The sequence below is a fragment of the Carassius auratus genome, chromosome 12 (assembly GCF_003368295.1).
Source record: "Carassius auratus strain Wakin chromosome 12, ASM336829v1, whole genome shotgun sequence".
NCBI lineage: Eukaryota > Metazoa > Chordata > Actinopteri > Cypriniformes > Cyprinidae > Carassius > Carassius auratus.
Genome location: NC_039254.1, coordinates 6,015,056 through 6,037,615, shown reverse-complemented (window position 1 = coordinate 6,037,615; position 22,560 = coordinate 6,015,056). Strand labels below are relative to the sequence as shown.

The following is a 22,560-nucleotide window of genomic DNA, read 5'->3' as shown; positions in this document are numbered from 1 at the left end:
ACTTGCCAACACGTGCGCCTACATTTATGCAATTACATTTATGTGCGATCACATTACACTAAGCAATGTGTTTACTTGGGTTTTCCTCCTAAAATTGCATTAAAATCATATTATTGATGCCCATGTGGGTGATGTCATCGCTCCTATCACTCTTACTGTAAATGCACATTTAAATGACTTTAATGCATAATGTGGAGATGTTTCTAATGCAAAATAAATGGCTACTTTACATAAGTGTCTTGGAGAGGGGGAGAAAAAAAAAGGAAAAAGCAATGCAAGGCCAGATTGCCGCCCATCACTGTCTGTCAGCACTGGCATGGAGAGGGATTATCACACCCAGATTACAGTGAAGTGAGTGGGAGTTTATTTAAAAAAGGAACTGGAGGCTGTAATCTCTCCCTGCCGCACAAATGCCCTAATAGGCATGTGTTGCACTCCCTGTCAAACAACTGTTGGGTAAACAAAGAACAGCAGATTGAGGGGGATGTGAGGCAACGAACAAGCCACCGCTACGCGACAACACACAACCGCACATGCACACGATGCCTCAGTGCTTCGCAGAAACGTTTCTGAGTCACATCAGCGAGAGCGATGGATGGAGAGGAGGAGAGAAGGAGAGGAAGAAAGAGCGCCTTTGTGTTTACATGGGCCTGGAGTGTGGAGATAAGATGGCTATCCCGCAACACGTGTTGCCGAGACAATGCGATGCCCCTTCGTCATTGTTGGCGCTTTGAAAACTTTGCGAGAGAGCAGGCGGTGAGTGAGAGCTTATAGCAGACAGAGATGCCATTTCCAAGAGGTTTAATGCACTATATCGGCATAGAATTGAACCGCACATTAAAGAACAGCCAGGGTGCACTGCCAAGATATTTCCGGATTAGGTTTCATATTAAAAAGAGCTTTCTCTGCTCAAAACAGGCACTGTGCTGTACTCCTCAGCATTAGTTTAAAGCTGACACAATCTCACAAAAATAGCAACATTTCGGAGCACAAGAAATACGTCTGATTTAATAGCACTTCAACAATATTAACCACGCAATTGTTGGCGGCAGAGAGAGGCAGATGTGCACGGTTAGAGACTAAAGCCAGTTATTGGTTTTATAGCACTGGTTGTATGGAAAATACGGTGCAATAACTGTCCAAAATCCCACACAGAAAGATTCTTAATTTTGTCTGAAGTAAAACGGATGCTTCCACCAGATCCATGACAGAAACGGAACACAAAGGTGAAAAATATCATGCACATGTGATATTTAGATGTTTTATTAGGACTTAAAATGCATGCATACTATTGAATATTATATATACTATTGAATATTATATATATAATGTCAATGACGTTTTGCTAAAAAATGATTGGTACACCACTAAACCAAAGCACACAAGTCATTGGTTAATCTTATTATCACTGCACAGCCTGCAGTACATGATTCATTTTCAACCAGTTCTTTAATTAAATAACCATATGGGCAATCTGTTTACAATGAAATATTATCAGCATTTGCTAACAATATAATATCCTTGCATGCATTAGCCACCGTATGTAGGTACATGTTTTTTCTCACGTCTTGTCATTCTTCATCTCAATGCTTTCTTTTCATAAATAATCAGATGAAACAGGCTTTGATACAGTTTTCTCCATTCTGTTAGTAATTGAATGCACATTTATGCTTACTTTGTTAGGCAGGTGTGTATTATAGATCCAGGTTCACGGGAGAGGATGGGATTGGATTTCTAATAAAGCTAATGGTGGCCTGGCGGCAGAATGACGGCCAGGTCTCTTCCTGGAATCTGCCGGGGGCCTGCTGCTGTATTTTAATGCCCAGATGAATTTGTTTCCCCCTGTCAGTTGTTTAGAAAACATCAGATAAATCAGGCCTGAAGATTGGTCCCCAGACCTGTGCAGAATCCCGATAGAGCGCGTTAACCACAAGCCAGAGGCCGGGCCAATTTTAGACACATCTCGAATTTTAATACAGCCCAGGCTGATTCTCCTGACAGAGCAGTTCTCCATGCTCGGGATATATTAGATCTGATTGGTCAGCTGTCGGGATTGTCACTACCTTGATTACATTGTGGAGATGTAATGCTGGGTAACTGTGATGCCTTCCAGCTGCCTATTGAGGAAAATCTATCGAATATATAGAGATTTCAGAGCATTAGGTGATGGCGGAGTGACATTTACATAAAGTGAAATCAAACAGAGAAAAGGTAAATGAAGAAAGCTGAAGTTAATTTCACAGGGTCTATATCTGTGGATAAATCTGATATTTGGCTCTTTTTTCAGAGGCCTTCGGTTTATTAAAATTTGTTACCAGGTTTCTGAAAAAGATATTGATGCTTTAAAGGGGCACTTTGCCCAAAAATGAAAACTCTGTCAATTACTCACCTTCATCCAAACGTGTATGACTTATGCTTTAAATATTGAAATGGTACTGGTCTTTTTTTTTTCACCCACTTATGAAAAACAGAGACTAGAGCTTTCAAGCTTAGACATAAAAGCTAAATATTATTCTGTTTGGCTTGTTCATTAGAATTTATGAAAGCAACAACGTCTGATTTGTTAGAATAAAAAAGAAAAGAAAAAAAAAATATATATATATATATGCACTATATCGGCATATATATATATATATATATATATATATATATATATATATATATATATATATATATATATATATATATATATAATAAGCCAGATCTTTTCAATGTACCAGTTGATTCAGTTCACAGAATCAGTTAGAATGATTTGTTCACCAATCAGACTGATTTTTGCAAAAAATAAAATAAAATAAAAACTTCCATTTTCATGGAAGAAATTCAGTCATACAGATTTGGTTCTGTATGAAATTATGTTCATTTTATGACAGAATTTTCATTTTTGGATGAACTCTTTTTAAGTGGTTGAAGGGGCTTTCAGGACTAAACTTGTTTCTAGATGTTCTCTAACTATGCCAATGTGCCAGATTCCTTGAAAGGTGTTAATTCACGTCTTGTCAAATTAGCCCTCTCACTTCAACAACTATTCTTAAGGGCTGATACGGGTGAACTGACACTGGGATTGTGTACAGTCCCACAATTTCTGACAATGTGTATTTTACGCCCTTGATGCTCTTGACAAAAATGCCCCTCGTCCCTCCAGCGATTGTTCTGCACTGAGTCACTGAGACACCATTAACTCAATCCATGACCTGTCTCTCAGGGTTAGTCCATCCCCTCAAAGCTCATCAGAAAGTCTGACTCTACTCTAAACACACTGAGGCTAAAGGCCAAAGCAAATCACAAACTTCTTTACAAACCTGGTTGTGGCTAAACCACCAAAGGTTAGCGATCAAGGCACCAGATCCATAGACGCAGCATCATCTGAGCATCGATACCGGAGAAAATAACATCGAGACATGTGGCTTGCAAGTGGCTAGCTGATATAAGCAAGGAAAGCCGAAGCTAAGTGTGTCTAATCAAGATGAATGAATCTGTTCCACAAAGGCTCCCAGCGGATGAGGCTGTACTCACGCCCTCTATACTTCACTCATTAATTACTGTGAATTAATAGTTTTATCCACACCAAGTAAATAAAAGATTGTCACCCCGGTCACAAATCGAGTGCAGCTTTTATTAAATACTGTGAAAATGTCAGCTGGTTAGAGCCAAATTAAAGAGACAAACAGATCAAACTGCACTGCAATCAAAAATAATCTTCATGTTACAAGATTAAATTACCCTCTGCATGTGTTCCGCAGAGACTCAACATGCATTGTTCCACTCCAACGTAATTCCTAGATGGTAATAATTTGTAACCAGAGCCTGTGAGCACTTTTGAGACCCAGTCAAGATTGTTGGATGATTTTTAACATACGGTAAGCATCCTATTTCAGGAAAAGGAAAAAATTCCCCTGAACCTTTCCATTCAAACCTGCATTTCTGAAATCACTGGAGTATTAACTAGTCAAGGACACTTTACCTAGTGGACTCAATTTCCTATGTCAATATTAGCACAAACAGTGTGAAACATGCCAACAAAGAAGCTACATCCTCTTCCGATCGGTACCAGCACAGTCATTCCATCTGTGTCATATTAGTGCAATAAATCATTCTTTTCAATCCTCATTTGTATGTCTTGGCTCAAGGTTATGAATTTCTGAAAGAATAATGTACGTTAATTACATTTTTGAGTGACAGCTGAAGAATTCCTTCATTCAAGCATGTTTACCGAGTTGGTCGACTCTCCATGGAGACAAATGAAAATGAGCTCAAACAAAACCAAAGTCAATTTGAAGTTGCCCCGGCACTTTGAATTCATTTGCTAATTCATCGTACGCAAAGCAAACAAAGCATTTTGCAAATGACATGAAGAATTCATTAGGTGTTTTGTAAGTCATTGTGGCCATTCATTGAACTGAGTTATGACAAGGTGACTTCTATTTTCAAGTTTACACCAGGAGTGTTTAGAAATGCTAACATGCTCTTTACTTATGTCGCGACACCTTTTTAATTATTTTGTATCAGTTGGTGATGAATTATGTAATTAAGTAGCTGTCTATGCTCACAGAAAATGTTCTCACACAAGTCTCAGGCCGGCAATACTATGACTGAGGTGCCCTTGAGCAAGGCCCCTAACCCCTCAACTGCTCCCCGGGGACCGCAGCATAAATGGCTGCCCACTGCTCCGGCTGTGTGTTCATGGTGTGTGTGTTCACTGCTGTGTGTGTAGACTTTGGATGGGTTAAATGCAGAGCACGAATTCTGAGTATGGGTCACCATACTTGGCTGAATGTCACGTCACTTTCACTTCCATAAATTCTATGTGAATATGTTCACATAATTTTTTACCTATACACACATTGTTTGTGAATGACAGACAGCCAAATATTAACATTAAAAGCAGACTCCATATCCCATGTGCCAGCTTGGGATATTAATACCAATGGCTCATAGAGGTCACCTTTATGTGAGCAGTGTGAGAAATATAGACTTATTGAGAAGGGCTGGGCTGAAGATTAGAGTATTGATTTTGCACAGCGAAAATCGGGGTGAGTGAGACCTGTGAAAGGGAGCGTGTTTGAGAATGCAGCTGTTCACAGAGACAGGTATGATACATGGGACACGTTTTCTTCTTGAGTGAATTTGACAGAAAACAACAGCCTGGTATCTGCCATAAGGAAAAGGTGAACACACTCACCTCCATATCTGCATGCAAAAAAAAAAAAAAGATAAAAAAAAAGCCATATTGTATTGAAAGAAAAATAGATATACTAAGGGTATGATAAAATGGATCATGTGAGCTATAATGTTTTCCCATTGGTAGTCCTCTAAATACTCATTTGTATTAAGTTGAAATCAGCTTAGCTTTGTCCCATCATTAGCAGTCAATATTGCTCATGCCGCCATGTGAAAAATGCCAACTCTCATTAAAAATGAATGACTTTTCGTTCCATTTTCAGTGCAATTCACTTTAAGTGTGAAAAAAAACTTTGCTTGCATTTGCATAATTCTTTTAGTGAATCAGGCACTATGCAGAAAGTGTTTGCAAATCGGCGGAATCTATTAAGTCTTAGTGAATTCCCATCAGTGTACAGTATTGTTTGTGGAAGACAGCCTGAAATATAACGGCAAAAACGTATCACTTAAATTTTGGTGGAGCAAAGCGAAAGTAAAATAAATGGCACTAGCTAAACGCTACAGGAATGATGAGCATGGCGTTTCCAAAACTTCTCTAGAAAGCAAGGAAATACTTAGGTGTGAATCCTCTTGCTCGGATGACTTTGTGCACAGCTGAATGCATGTCATTCTGAACAGGTCATCGATATCACAATCTTAGAAGAACTAGTGAGGGCAGTCCTCAAAATACTTTAAATAGACACATTTCGGTAAAAAAATAAAAATAAATATGCTAACTTAAAATAGAAAATGAGCAAAATAACTCAAATCTAAATTCTGAGCCTGACCTGGTGGGTGTACGGCCCCTCATTTTGCACTGAGTAAAAGGAAGAGCTTAAAAAAGGCACATGCAGAGGGCCTGAATTGACAAGCAAATGCAGAATCAGTGCTTTGCCTCTGAGAAGAAAAACAATTAGTTGACATAAGCAAAAAGAAAAAAGACTAATCAAAGTTCAGTTGATCCCCATCTTTTTCACCCAGTCCTTTGAGGGCAACAGATAAGAGGTTGCACCGTCTTTAGTTCATCTTCTAACAAAGAGTATCCTCAGCCAAACCAGGTGCTTGCTCTGCAACATTTAGAGCGATGAACAAACCCATCAAGGTTTATAGTAAGATGAAGACTGACAAGATGTAATAAAGTGGTCATAAAAAAAGTAATTGTATTGAATAACTATATACTATATGCTTAGTATTTCAACATCTGTCCATTTAGTTCCGTAATTGGCACAGTGCAGTTTCAAAAGTTGAAATTAGCAGCATCATGGCTATTTAACAGTCCCATATTTCATTCTCCCACTCAGAGTCCTAAGAGACTAATAAATAATACATGCCCACAAAACACGTGTGTCCTGTCCAAATGTACTCAGCAGCACCAGGTGACACAGCGTTCATAGGAAACCCCCTGCAGTTTGGCCCTGCTCCTCATGTCAAATAAAGAGGGGACAACAACAATGAACCACCCCTCATCTTGCCCTCTCCACCCTGCTTACTATCCCGTGCCAGCCAGCCTTTGTGCCAGGCCCCTGATGCCCACAGCAGATGGCGGAGTGGGCGGCAGGTACTAGCCTCCTGGCACCGCAAACATCTGTTATCATTACCAAATGCTAATTGCCATCAATCAAGACAGCACCCAAGTGCATTTATATGCAAGGTTCATAAGCAGTGGTGTGTGCGGGAAGGGGGGAGGGTAGACATAAAAAGTGATGTCTAAATTTCCCTCGGAGCGATGGCAGGGGAGCAAGCTGTAGTAAGAGGAAGCTGAAGGTATTATTGAGGGTGGCAGGGTGCTCCCCTTGTTAATGTGTAGCCTATGAGCTGAGCTGCATGGTGCCGTTCTCCCCTATCAGTTGCTGCCCTGTCGTGCTCTAACATCTTCCCAAGAGCGGCTTCAAGGAACAAGTTGAAGCTCAGGTGATGCAAAGCATGGTGAAGGTCTAAGCTTCGGCAACTAGGAATAATGCAAGGGCACAATCTGCAGTTTGACACAGCACACAAGTTCAGAAAACCTTTTTTTACATACCATGCCAACAGAGAGGACACCAAATGTGATATATATATATATATATATATATTAGGGGTGTAACGATACGCGTATTCGTATTGAACCGTTCGGTACGAGGCTTTCGGTTCGGTACGCGGTACGCATTATGTACCGAACGGTTCGTTGGATTAATTAATTATATTTGGAAAATAAAGAAAAAATTGTGAAATATAATGATATGCGTTCAACAAGGTAGCCCAATAACCCAAACGACGTAACAGGCAACGCCCCTGACACCCCCGAACAAGAAAAAAAAAACACCAGCTTATATGTTTATGTTAGGCTACTCAGGTCAGGCGTTCGCTCACTCAGTACGCGCTGAAGGCTCGTTGCAAAATGGCCAATGCGTTTAACAGACCACAAATAGAAGATCCTCCAATAACCAACAGGTCTGGTGTTTGGGTGCACTTTACCAATCGATCGGGGCATCCAAACAAGCACGGTAATCAAAATGGACTAGTACTGTACTGTGTCGGAATTTCCTGAGCAGTACGATTCAATTAACAGGCCTGCACGTTATAGAAGAACTGTTATAAATAGAACGTATGCACGGGCAGTTTTGAAAACTCCACCTACTTTGCTCTTGGCATAGTGCAGCGCAAATCGCGTTGTATCTGAAGGGCAACGCTGAGCCCAGGATCCAGCGCCGCGCGTATCGCGTCCTGTGTGAAAGACCCTTTAGTCATTTTGCAACGAGCCTTCAGCGTGTGCTGAGTGAGCGAGCGCCTATAGTGGAAAACGCATGTTTTAAGAACATTCTTAATGTAATTTAGCCCCGTTACTATATTCCTTCACGAGCCCATTTCAGCCAGACCGTAATTCCTGCTTTGTTCCAAAAAACATAAGCCCTATAGAGAACCAATTGAGTAAAAACACACTCAATATAAAGAGTTAGAGTTCCATATGAAAAGTTACATCTTTGTATTTGTTCATAACTACTACAACAATAACATTTTCAATTTTTTTTAATAAGGAGCTGTTTTTGTTTTATACAGTATGCTGCTAAGAAAACACCATAGAAGATGGGTAAAGAATAGATCATTGTTCAATGTAAAAAAAAACAAAAAACATACTTTGTTGCCAATTTGTTCTTTTTGCTGTATCTAAAACGTACCGAACCGTACCGAACCGAACCGTGACATCAGTGAATCGTACCGAACCGAACCGTGAATTTTGTGAACCGTTACACCCCTAATATATATATATATATATATATATATATATATATATATATATATATATATATATATATATATGTAGACACACACACACAGGGTCAGAATTGTTGGTACCGGTGGTAAATATGATAAAGAAGGCTGTGAAAATAAATCTGCTTTGTTAATCCTTTTGATCTTTTATTTAAATAAATCACAAAAATCTAACCTTTCATTGGAGAATAAGAATTCAAAATGGGGGAAAATGTATTTATTTTCTAAAATAAATACACATTGGACACAATTAATGGTGCCTTTTTGAAACCTTACTTTTTGAAACCTCCATTTGCCAAGATAGTCCCGGTGCTATCCCGGTGCAGTACGCCCATTTATAGCAATGTACTCAGTTTCATACAGCAGGTAAAAAGTGCTTCCAATTCCATCTTTTGTAATCCTTGGCCTGAAACAGGTTGAAAACTCACTGCTGTAGAGTAGAAGCTCCCTCACTGCTTCTTTACCAGTAAACTGAAACACTGAAGACAGTCGGTATAGCTGGACCTCGGCTTTACTGCGTCCTGACCAGCAGGTGGGTGTGCGTTGGCACTGGCGACCCAGGCGCGGTGTGAGGGCCCGGACCCCTTGAGGGAGATGGTGGGCTGACTAAGCAGCCCTCTCTTGGATCCATCGGCCTGAGCCAGTGCCACCATGCCACCTGCGCCAAAGAGGAGTGCTGCGGCGGCCGTCTGCTCTAACAGTCCATTCGCAGCCACCCATATGGCTCGAGCCTCAGGGGATCTCGATGACAACGGGACGGAGGGTGAGGAGGTTCATTTATCCGCACATCACAGCTCTAGCAAATCACACATGCGATCACATGCTTAATTGTCTTGTTTCCATATTTTTTGCATTTTATTGTAATCAGTACAAATTATTACTTAAACCTTGAATTTACACAAAGCTTCGATGGACTAATAATGTGCTTTTTTTGGCTGTTTTTGGAAATGTTGTCTTTGTCAGTCACAGCTGGCTTGTGTCATGGGCACATCTGTGTCCACTTAAATTGCTCTCTGATGGGTCGCTAAATAAGTATCGGACCACTCAGTGCCCATTTTGCTGAGAAATTCATGCTACGACCATCGCCATAAACATGTAAGCCAATAAACATGGGCTCGATGGCTGTAAAAAGCCACATTAAAGGCTGCAAACGGCACTCTTGACTGAACATCTGTTAAGTGACATGAAACAACCTGATCCTGAAAAACACAGCAGGGACTGCATAAACTTACAATGGCGTAATTTCTCTCAATTAGATTCTCCCACAGAAAATTAAACAACCTCACTCCGTTGCACAGCAGCATTAGGAAACCAGCTTGGAGCCAAGTTCACCAAAAGTATCAATTAGTGAAAACCAACGACACTCTATGGTAGTGCATTTTATTTTTATTTATTTTTTACACTGAACTTCGAGATGTGATCAAACACGGTAACAAAAAAAGTCATTATCATAATTATTATCATCAATTCCAGAAGCTTTAAATAAAGATTAATTATTAGGATGAAACTTTAAAATAATATGAGTTTTTCAGTATGTACTGTATTTTTTATACAAGTTTTGGTAACACTTTAGAATAAGTTTCCATTAGTTAATGTTAGTTAATGTATTAATTAACATGAACAAACAATGAATAATACATTTATTACTGTATTTATTCATCTTTGTTAATGTTAGTTAATGAAAATACAGTTATTCATTGTTAGTTCATGGTAATACACAGTGCATTAACTAATGTTAACAAGCACAACTTTTGATTTAAATAATGCATTAGTAAATGTTGAAATTAACATGAACTATAACTTATAAATGCTGTAGAAGGATTGTTCTTGCTTAGTTCATGTTAACGAAAGTAGTTAACTAACATTAACTTATGGAACCTTATTCTAAAGTGTTACCTAAGTTTTAAATAAAACAAATAATTAAAATAATTAATTTGGAATAAAATTAAGCATTATGAATAAACACGAACAATACTATATTTATAAATGATCATGAACCTCAATTACTAAAGATTCTTCATGCATTAACCAAAATCAAATGTAATTTTCTGGTCAGACTCATAACCATACACATTCAGTGAAATACTTTCATGATTTCCAAATAAATAAATAAAACCAACATACACACTGCCAATGCTATCTTTAGGAATACTGCAAAAGCATATTACAACATACTCTCTTTAACAGTACATCTGCAATGGAATATGACACTCCAGTAAAAAAAGAAAAACAAAAAAACGGATTTATTAATTGATTGTTATGATATGCTTTGATGTATTTTCTGCTACACAACATGCATACGTTGACAGTTAAACCACTGACCCAATTTCCGATAGCAGCACCTTAAATATGTGAGGGAGTGAACAAGAATAAAGTTGTGAGATTAAAAATGCAACTTCAAAGCCTGTAGGTGCAATTTAATTTTTAATATGTTTACAGCCTACTGCAACAGCGCCAAATGTTGCAGCTTTAATTTTTTTATAATTATTTGTAGGGATGGGGGTGGGTGTTCATACATCCCTATTCCATTACATCTGGAAGGCTGACAAATTGAGATATTTGCAATAATTTCAGAACACACAATATAAAATATGTGTGAAAAGTACATACGGTATTATTTAAAAAGAAAATCTCCTGTGATATTTAATCTAATAACATGACTACACATTGTGGTAAAGGCACAGACCTAGCTTAAAAACATTATATAGAGCTATTGGCTCATCTTTTACCGAACCCCAGTTCCTATCAGAGGACGAATGTGGGCAAGGTATGCCATTGCCTCAGCACGGCTGTGCTAACAAAATCACCTTTATCCACATAGACAGGTGACAGCGTCAGCAGTTGGGCTGCCAGTGGAACAGGCTGTCTGCAAGCCACGCTGTGCCAATGAGTCCAGAGCTATATGTAGGAATGTATGTCTGAGTGTGTGGAAACGTGTGCACATTTCCCACAATTTAGAAGTAAATCATACTGAAAGGCCGTATGCATTAATTTTCCTCCTTAAATACCTTGTTTTACTCTAAATATGACACATTACAAAACAAAAGTAGTCTTTAAGAGCAATTCACATTGGCTTTAAAGTCTGAGCTTAGCAAATTACGAGTGCAAGGCTGAGGGAAACTCCACCATATGGCCACAAATGTGTCCACTTTAGCTCTAGCCCTACTCTTAGCCACACATCTGGACAGCCTTCGCCTTTAATTGCCACTAATGTCTGAACACGACATGCGACAAGAAGGAATTAACCAAAGACAAGACCACTGACCTAGGGCTATATAGAGGGACAGACATGAAAAAAAGGGAAGCATTTCAAACAAATGTGTTCAGGATGCTTATAAATGCTTTAAAATATGAACTATTAAATACAACTAAACCTATGTATTTGGAATCAATGTAAAATAACAAGTATGTAAGCAAACAACCACTACACCAAGTTTCTACAGGTAGCAAACACAAGCTTGATGACAGAAAGACTTTGTAGCAAAGCGTTTTAAAGAGACGCACATTTCTGGAGCAGCATGCCCTGAAGGCCCCTTAAGGAGCGACAGAGAAAATACCAAAAGATCTAGTGAGTGAACAAACATATCTTTTCATGAGTTGTCTCAGTGTTTTCATGCACTAGATGGCATATTCAGCAAACAAATGATAACAGGCAAAACACAGCAAACTCACTTTGTGGGCGAGCAATCAAAGAACGGCAATTTACAAGGAGACGATTGGCTGAGGAAGGAAGGATAAAAATTCTCAAGAACAAGTTGAGCTCAATCTCAGCCGGCACAGGTATGTAATCTATGTAGTGAATGACAGGTCATACTCCCCCCAACAACAGAGCTGAGATTTACACCCATCCATCCACTTATCAAAAGTGTCATGCAGAAAAATAATCCTCTGACAAAAGAGTGATAGCACACTTGTCCTTAGTCAAAAAAAAAGAAGAAGAAGAAAGTATTTAAGTACAGTTTTCAAAATAAATCTCCTCTAGGTTAATAAAGTTGTCACATGCTGGATTTTATGAACTCAATGTCAATAAATAAATAAATATATGAAACATCACTCATGGGCATTTCACCCAATATGTTTATTTTATTACCCTTTTCAGCAAACAGGGAGACAATATGCAGCAATCAAGCCTCTCGTCTATTTGGTCGGTGCTGTTTTGAGACCCAACTATCCCCTAAATGCCACATTGTCATGGCTACCTCGTCCAGAATGGCTCTGAGCTCGCTGAGCTGCAGCGGGTCTGATGGATTTCACTTTAACAGCCTTTAGAAACAGGCTGGCAGGTCTGAGAAAGATGAATAAATGTCATTCACTGAAACTCTTGCGTTGATGCATGGGGGCCATGTGTCGTCGTTTGGCGAGGATGTATGAGAAATACACACTTAACTAAAACTCTTTCCCTAAATCATATGTAAGCTGACATATGACTCACGTGTTACATGTATGGACTGAGAGAGAAAAACTGAGCTGCAATGCAGCCTTCTAACAGAATCAGTGACTGACAGCTTGCCCTAACCACACACAACGCCACAAAAGCTCTCTTTCATGTTAATCTCAGTTTTGTCCCAACCAGCTGTGAATGAGACATGGTTAGGATAAAATATGAGTCATATACGACAAGCGACAAGTTAAAGGATATTTTGACGGTTGCTGTGCATTGTTGGAATATATTTTGTTCCATATAACTGTATATTAGACATCAAATATTTTCTGATTGGCTGTCAGTGTGCTTTATTTTTTGCTATAATTGTTTTCTGCTCTCGGTGTTATCTTGTGGTTAGGGGACAGAGCAATATTTATGTGATGTGCCACCTTTTTGGCCTCTAGGCAGGGAGATATAAGATGCAAGTAAAAACTTTCTAATTATATTTCAAGATAGCTGCAATGAAAGATATGAGAAAAAAAGTGTCTATTACAGAGCCACTGAATAATGACTATAAAAAAAAAAAAGTAAAAATAAAACCTTGTCTCGGATATGTAATAAGCTGTTATGACACTGTCAGATCGTTGAAAATTCAAAAATGAGTAAAAATACTTAATGTACAATTCCATTAAAACTAACTGACCATAAAGATAGTAAGTTATATTTATATTTTTTATAAGATTTTTTTTTTTTTTCATAAGGATACATTAAGGGCCCGATTTACTAAACAGGGCAAATTATTGTGAGTGCACAATTCCAAAACATTACAGATGGGTGTTTCTGTAGGTGATTTACTGACTATGCGCAAATTAAAAAACTCAGACGCAATATATCATTTAAATTTTGACCAACGCAATACACCAAACACAGCATAGCATAGTTGCAAATAAGCATAATGTTTTGGGTGTAAATAATGACGCAAATACCAGTAATTTTACGAGTGCAAACGTTAGTAAATCGCGTTACCTGATTCACTGTAATACTCTCCTCCAATAAATTTTTGTCTGAAAGGGAAACTCCTACAAATGCATGTTCAATAAGGTCAGGCACAAAAATAATTGTGTCCATTCATTTTCAGTGCCACTTTCTGCACTGCACGTCTTTAGTAAATACTGACAATACTATTTTAACACCAAAACATTGTTTGCTCTAGCACAAGCTGTTAGTAATTCTGGGAATAAATTGATCAAATTTTACAAAGACATTTCTTAGTACGAAATATTTGTAGACAAGACAAATAACTACTTTTTTGTGTAATGTATTATGTTTTGTTAAACAGCACAAGCATTCTGAACATTGATGATAAATAGAAATGCTTCTGGAGCACCAAATCAGCATATTGGAATGATTCCTAAAAGATCATGTGACACTGCAGACCGAAGTAATGGCTGCTGAAAAATCATTACAAGTTACATTTAAAATATATTAAAATAGAAAACAGCTATTATAAATTGTAAAAATATTTCATAATATTGCTGCTTTGTTACATAAGAAAGGCTATAATATATAACATGTTTAATATAGAAAAAAAAAAAAATATATATATATATATATAGCTCCCCTGCAACTGACCAACTCTTGGGAAGTCCATCACTCATATGCCAGTGCCTTTGGGAGTCTTCTATTTTTTTCCCCTTTTCACTCTCATGGAGTTGCTGTGCCGTCCCTCATGCTGAGTTTGGGAAATGAGCCTCCCTATATCAATTTGTCCTGGCCTTCCAGCCCACTGTCCCTGATAGACCACCTGCCCTGGGCCTCTCATCGCACCCATGCAGGGGGTGGCAGTGCCCTCCATAGGCCCTAACCCCCAAACCCCTCTGCCTTAATGGCCACCGCGTTGCCCTATCGTGCCAGGCAGTGAGGCATGGCTCTGCTCCACCAGACGCCAACACTCTCTTGGAATGCTAATGACCTCCTCCATTCCCATCTTCCGTTCTGCTCCAGACACATAGCCAACCCTACCCCCACAATCTGTTGTTTCCGTCAAGCACTCATGCAAAGTATGACAGTTTGAAATAAAAGGTTTGTATTACTGGAATGAGTCTACAATACACATATTCAGAGAAATTATGAGATTCAGACAAACATTTCAAGAGGGTCTTTCTGCGAGCGGCTTTTAGCTGGTTGTGCACTTGACTGTCGCACTGCGTGAGTTCAGTAGCTCAAGTGCACTTACAGACACTTCTCTCCACACCCCCCACTCCGCATACTCGGGCTGAATGAGAAACTAGCATCCCCTTGGGCACATTCATTCCTAGGGTGACTGGAGCAAGTGGAGATTGGAGTCCGTATTTACTTAAAATGAGAATAGATTTAGAATTGGAGGGGAGGAAAACAGGAATTGCCGCCAGTTCCTACCAACCTCTCTATACTAATTCAAGTGGCTCCTGATATTATTCAAAGAAGTTCTTAAACACTGGAGGTGTTTCTGCTATGTGATGAAAGCAGTTGTTTACTGGAGACCAGATAGCAAGATCCCATAACAAAATGTTAGTCTCTATCCAAGAGTTTCCTAAAGCTTATAGAGCTTATCTGAATTAAATGATACTATAAAGGCGTGTTTATAGCATATGTAAATTCTTAAATGCAATTTGCAATGATGTTCAGTGTGCTATTCAGCTGCAACTGATGTTTTACAAGGTGTAAAAAGTGGGCAAAAAAGAGGAAACATGGGATATAAACATGGTAAATACCTCTGTAAAAATCCAAGTACAACACTCAAGTAGAATTAATTATATAAATAACATAAAAAAGATACTATGCAACACTCCCTCAACAGTTTCTGTTCAAGACTATACTATGGAAATGAACTTGAGTTTTCTTGCTTGTGCTTACCAGATCAGAGAACTCTTGTATTCTTCCGGGAAGTAGACTGGTTGTTCTCCACTGCTATCAGAGACTAGGCTTCAACTGGCAGCATTTCTTCTTGTCTGAACAGGATTCTGAGGAAAATAATGCAGAGATGAAAAAGAACTGTGAGATGCAGAGAATTACTGGATATGCACCGCTATCAAAAAGCACCGTGACGCATGCCAAATACTGATGCTGTGTTAAAGCCATAATCAAAACATGAACTCATGTTAAACAGGAGGCATTTTGTGATGCTTTCTCCTCCTGTAACTGCAGTCAGAGTGGTGATAGAGCCTTAGAACCCAGCAATAAACAACCCAAGATCCAGCCACTGGTTAAATCACAAAAAAAAAAAAACTGGATTAAAGACCAAGTATTGTTTTGTAACTGCACTTTCTGATAATCGAATACAAGAAGAAATGTTTTTAGAATTAAAAAAAAGATATTCATCAACACAAGATATTTGGGGGCATGGCTTAGTGTGCAGGAAAACAAATGGCAATTATCCTACTTAATAAGTCATTTTCAAGAGATATTTCCTACAACATGCCTATTAACAGAAATAAAATTATCGTAGTTTCCGGACTATAAGTCACACTTTTTTTTCATAGTTTAGCTGGTCCTGCGACTTATAGTCAGGTGCGACTTATTTATCACAATTAATTTGACATGAACCAAGAGAAATGAACCAAGAGAAAACATTACCGTCCCCAGCCGCCAGAGGGTGCTCTATGCTGCTTAGTGCTCCTGTAGTCTACAATGAAGACATATAGCGCCCTCTCGTGGCTGTAGACGGTAATGTTTTCTCTCGGTTCTTGGTTCTAAATAAATGCTACTTATAGTCCAGTTCGACTTATATATGTTTTTTTCCTCGTCGTGACGTATTTTTGGACTGATGCGATTTGTACTTAGGTGCGACTTTTAGTCCAAAAAATACGGTATTTTTACCCCCCTCTCTTTAGATTCCTGGCCAACTGGAATGAATAATGAATAAAATGTTCATTTTAAAAAAGTGCATCATATTGATAAAATGTTTTGATGCAAGTAAAAACTTTTCTTTTTTTTCTTTCATTTCATTTCATTTTTTTTTTTTTTACTTAATATTTTATTTAATAAATCAATAAAGTTAGTCCTTAGATATACTTTTTTTGGAAATATATTGAACAAACTGTTCTATAAATCTAGCCCACAGCATATTTAAATGTATATATCAAATGCATTTGGAAACTAAAAAGTATTTGAGAATTGACTTGCACCCTGCTTCAGAAACTTGCTCATGTCTGCATGTCACTGCACCAAACACAGTCCTTCTTCTCTCTCCTCTGAGAGAGAGAGAGAGGGAGAGAAAGAGAGAGAGAGAGAGAGAGAGAGAGAGAGAGAGAGAGCACTCCTGGATGGACACCATGCTGGAGGTCATCGATGATGCTGACGGAGAAAAATATGAGGGGTTTCAAACAGTGTGGCGGCCTGAGGCAGCAGGCAGGCTCGGGTCAGCCCTCTACCTTGCCCAAACAGAACTATTCATTTCATTGCCCTTGTACCAGCATGAATTCAGCACTGAACATTTGTTCTGTGTCTTTTTCAGAGTCTCTCACCTTTCTTTGTACCCCAGGTCTGCGGCGCATCTGAACTGCATCTAACCGAGACTGTTCTCTCTCTCACCTTAACACACCTTTAACAGTCATTCTCCTGGGACGGGTATTGCTACAGTTGTACAGCCTGTACTCCAGTTCTTTCTCTTCCAGTGCTCAAGAAAAATAACATTTCTCTTGTTAAGCATCCCACACATCCTGCATTTTTAAAAACACCCTACGACCTGCAAGATATTTTGTGGTATTTAAATCCAAACTCATGTGACTGGCTTTCCAATTAACCAAGCTGATGTCGCAGTATACCAGCTTGCGAATCTGACCAGTGAACGCACAATGCTCAATTTAATTCCGAATTAACTGCATTTTTTTCCCCCTGCAAAATGACAAAAGCAGAGCCCTGAGCTGTAAACAGCTTCCATTTCATGCAAATCTGTCTTCTCAATCGCTTGATCAAGGTATCTGTTCTCCAAAGTGTTTCAAGAGCCAGCAGCTTTGGGGCAGACAGCTTTGAAGCCCCTGGAAATACAATGCCAGCGCTGAGAAAAGCTCCACTTTAGCTCCCTGTGTCCGCCCCTCGTCGCTTTTCTGGCAGCTCGCACAATCCCTCTCCTCCAACATGCCTTCCAAAAATAAGGACAGACGATCTCAGGATTCTTTAATGAACTGTCAAGCGCCTCAGCTCCAGGGTGTACACAAAGATAGGCACCTCAACAGAGCTCAAACGTACTGTACAGAATAGAGTAAAAGAGAAACCTGCTTTCACCTGAGTATTTCCAGATCGGTGTTATCTGGTTTATGGCAACGTAAGCAATCTAAAGTGTTGATTAGTGAAATGTTCATTTGCTTGTGCTTTTATGTAGTTGACCTTTATATTGTTTTGCACAATGAAGAATCTGAGGTGACATGATTCACACAATGTCCTCAAGAGGCCAGCTTCACAACTGTCATTTTCTACAGACAGTCCTCAATGACGCAGTTTTGTAAGCACAAGGAGAATAAAAAAGCCAGTGACCTATTTCAGTTTTTGACTGGACATTACTCAGCAGTATTTAAAAGTACCTTTTATTCACCAGAAGGCCTTTATGTACTGTTAAAAAACATTTCTAAGGTGTAAATAAAACAGAAAATATTATTTTTACTTCAAAATGTCATGTCTAATTCAGTGTTACTTGCTGTTTTTCTGTAATTATTTATGAAATTTACTAGCAATTTCTAGGTGAAATTGTTTAAAATTGTTTTATGTGTGTGTTTTCAGTTTGGAAAGAAACTGGTGATACAGAATTATCTTTTAGCCTAATTTAATTTTGATGTTTTATTTAAAAAAATATAATATTAATAATAATATCAAGGACAACTGTACAATAACTATGTGTTAGAATACCCCCCAAAAATGTGCATAATAAAGAACAACATGCCGACTTGGCACAACTCCTTGTTGCATCAAGTTATGTAAGTATTGTTTTTGAGCCAATCACCTGAGCTATAAAATACCATGTGACTAATCAAATTATGTCCTGAAAATGTAAACTGGCTTATGGGACCACAAGAATGTGCAAAGTATCAAACTCTAATCAAACCTAACTCTAACCTAGTAACATTTGTCCAAGCATTGGTGCACCACCCGTTTAACACCAAAATATAATAATTAGTACACATACCCAAACATATCTAATCAATCTTATACCATTTGGTTTTGATGGACATTACTCTCAAAAATCTTAACCAAAAAAGAAATAAGGTGTTGGTTAAAGACAGGAGCTTGTTTAAACCTGAAGGCTGAACATGCCTGCACATACTCACACACATCCACACAAAAGATGTTGCCACACAAGAACGCAATGTGCAATTACTTTGTGATACAATACCCACACATTAGCATAATAAAGAACAATATGCCAGCTTAGCACAACTCTAATGATAGACCGCTGAAAATAGAGCCTCTCTCGGCTGAGGTACGAGGAAGGGAATCTGCATGTGAACTTGCAGGCGAGCAGACAACCGTTCGCAAAGCACGATTGGATAAACTGGTGAAGAAAATTGTCATTGTTAACAAGTTAATAGTCACAGGTTATAACAAACCCAAACAACCTTCTGTTTTCTAAGCAACACTGATTTGATTTGCTCTATTATTTTGCCATTTGAAAGTCTGCTATCACGGCAGAAGCAGCTCATCTGGAAAAGGATGTGAGGATTATACACATGTATGTTATTTGTGCTCTGTTGCATTCTCCGTGACAGCTCCCTGACATCAGCGCCTATGCGGATGGCTGCAAGCTAGATTCTGGTGAAGGGGCACGGATTTTTATTTATATTTATTTATTTTTATTCCCAAAGCAGCCTTCGTGTCTGCAGTATCCTGACACAGCGTCTACACCTGACACGAGCGACGCGTCACATCGCGTCAAAACAAAACCACTCCCATTATCAATGACGATGTCTACACTGGTAGCATCCATTGCTGTATTTTTAGCTGAAGGACTCTCTGTTTCTATTTATACCAGACATTTTATTTTCCCTGCTTGTCTGAAATACAAATATAAAATGTTTAATTCATTGTTAAAACAATTAATTTATTTATATAACATTAAATGACTCATTTTACCAGTCAAAAGTTTGAAATAATTAATTTATTTTATGTTTGTGAACAAAGTCGTTTATCAGCACTAAGGCTGCATTTACTTGACATTGTGAAATATTATTACAATTGAAAATAACCTTTATTTTTTATTTTTAAATACTTTTTTAATATATATTATATTTATTCATGTAATGGCAAAGCTGAATTCTCAGCAGTTTTACTCCAGTCTTCAATATCACATGATCCTTCATAAATCAATCTAATATGCTGATTTGGTGCTAACTTGTTATTGGTACTCAATTATTAATAAAATGATTATTAAATCAATGTTGAAAATAGTTTTAACGTTTTTTTTTTCTTCGTCTTTTTTTTTCTGCAGGCCTCTTTAAAAAAATATATATATATATTTCATTTATCTGAACTAGAATGTCTTTACTGTCACTTTTGATCACTTTATTGCATCCTGAAATACAAGTATTTTTAAATACTTTTAAATACAATTTTATTATAGTATTTTATTATTAAAAAAAGAATAAATAAATTAAATAAACAAATTATACAAATAAAATACTTGATTTTTTTTTAATATATAATACGATATGTTTCTTGAGCACCAAATCAGCATATTAGAATTATTTCTGAAGGATCTGGTGACACTGAAAAAAGAAGATATGGTTGCTGAAAAGTCAGCTTTGCCTTATTAGCATTAATAAATTACATTTTAAATGATAAAATATATTACAAATTAAATCAGTTCTTCTTTAATGTTATTTTACCAATATTACTTTTTTACTGTATTTTGGAAAAAAAAATAAACAATGCATAATTATCACATCTCTCTCTCTCTCTCTCTCTCTCACACACACACACACACACACACACACACACACACACACTGTATCTATCTGTATATAGTATATTTCACCACCTTACAACCAAAAAAATAATCAACATTGGTGTTTTGTTTCATTTTGTTTCAGAAGGGCAATCAGTTCTGTGCAAGTGCCGTCTGCCTCAGTTTGACATGTTCTCCAGTGACTCCTACAGCCACGGCAAACTCTGACCCACTCTCCACTTCCTTCAATCGCAAACCCCCCACCACCATCCCTGGCACCACCTACTAGTGTACTGCTGGAATCCAGTGAAGTGAGACCACTGTGAAAAATTCATTCCGCAGCTTCTAAAAAGTGCTTTGATTCTTAAACCAGGAGTGCTCGAAGTCCCGCTGTCCTCAAATAACCTACATATACAAACCAAACTGCACTGAACAGCGATATGCTGAGATTGAGTTAATGACGGCCTCAAATCAATGGAGCCTGCTGATCTGTACAGACAAAAGGAATTAGAGCAGGATAGACATGGCTGATTATCTGATATATGCATTCAATTGTTTATATTCCTTCCAAAAAAAAAAGGTTTACAGGTACAGTAGATGGCACTAGGGATGGGAATCATAACGAATTTAATTCTTATAGTTCCAATTTCTCTTACTCATTTAGAAAAGAAAAAATATTCAGACAAAATAAAGAAATTTTAAATATGATAAAATTATATATTTTTAATAATACATACTAGTCGGTACATTTCAAATGGTTTTTACAAACTGAGTGTTTACACAGACTTCAGAGACTGTTCTTTTTAAAGATGGTAACAATAAAAAAAAAACAGTAACATGACTTAATTAATTTAATCATTCTTTTAAAATATTACTGAGAAAACGGATAACCTTTATACTTGATGAAATACACACCATTCAGCAACTGTTAAAAGAAATGTGGTCTTAAATTTCATTTTAAGGTTTTTTTTTTTTTTTTTTTTTTTTTGCATGTTTACTGCAACACAAGGATTTTCTAATTTGTTTAAATTTCTAATTTGTTTAAACACCTAGATTAAATTTTAGTGTTTAAACTAGGCTGGACTGATTGCTCAGTGTCAGTTTTTTGATAATTTAAAATAAAATAACTTTTGAAATGTTAAATAGGTGCTTTTAGTTAGCTGTGAAAATGTATGTTTCCATAGGACAATAAATAAATAAATGTTAAATATATAAAAATTATAAAAAGTAAAAAAAAAAAGTAATTTAATATTATAAACAGTTGACAGTCACATATAGTTCTTCACTGCAAAAAAATAATTTGTGTTTGTTTGAGAATTGGAATTGTGCTGGTCGCACTATATCTTTCTGTTTTAACAAAAACGAACTATCACGCAAGAGCCATTCGTTCACCGTCCATCTTTCGTACGACGTCTTGAAAATCCCTAAATTCTGCATTTAAATATGGAACCGGTTTTCTGTTCCCAACACTAGATGGCAGTCATTGTGGCAAACAGCTGGGTTACTCATCATATAAACATTGGTTTTCAGGCTCTAGATTGTTTTAGAACATTAGCCATGCATTACATTGGGATCCCAGCCTGATAGACTCTGTCTTTCTTTCTCATTAAACGAGTCGAGAAGATTCAATTAAGAATATGTCAAGGGGCCCGAGGTGCTTCTTATATATAGCTTAACTCCAGTTGGTAAACAACTCCTCGCCTGTTTTCCTGGTTTGGTTTAAACTTAAATCTCAGAGGACACGTTAAACTGCACCAACAGTGACTACACTGTGGGGGGAAAACGCACGTAGAAGCCGAGGGTCCCCAGAAACCCTCTTGTGCGTGTATAAAGGATTTAAAGAGAATAAAATGCAGCTAATTAAAATAGTGTT

At 37.7% G+C, this 22,560-nt stretch overlaps 1 protein-coding gene across 5 annotated transcripts in view; it reads right to left on the bottom strand.

Moving 5' to 3' along the window:
• LOC113111617 (RNA binding protein fox-1 homolog 3-like) overlaps window positions 1–22,560 on the bottom strand; it is a 384,232-nt gene that overhangs the window by 311,156 nt on the left and 50,516 nt on the right. For all 5 annotated transcript variants that reach the window (XM_026276558.1, XM_026276555.1, XM_026276556.1 and 2 more), the window contains exon 2: window positions 15,668–15,774. The gene's annotated coding sequence lies outside the window, so the exon portion shown is untranslated. The remainder of the gene's footprint in view (window positions 1–15,667; window positions 15,775–22,560) is intronic.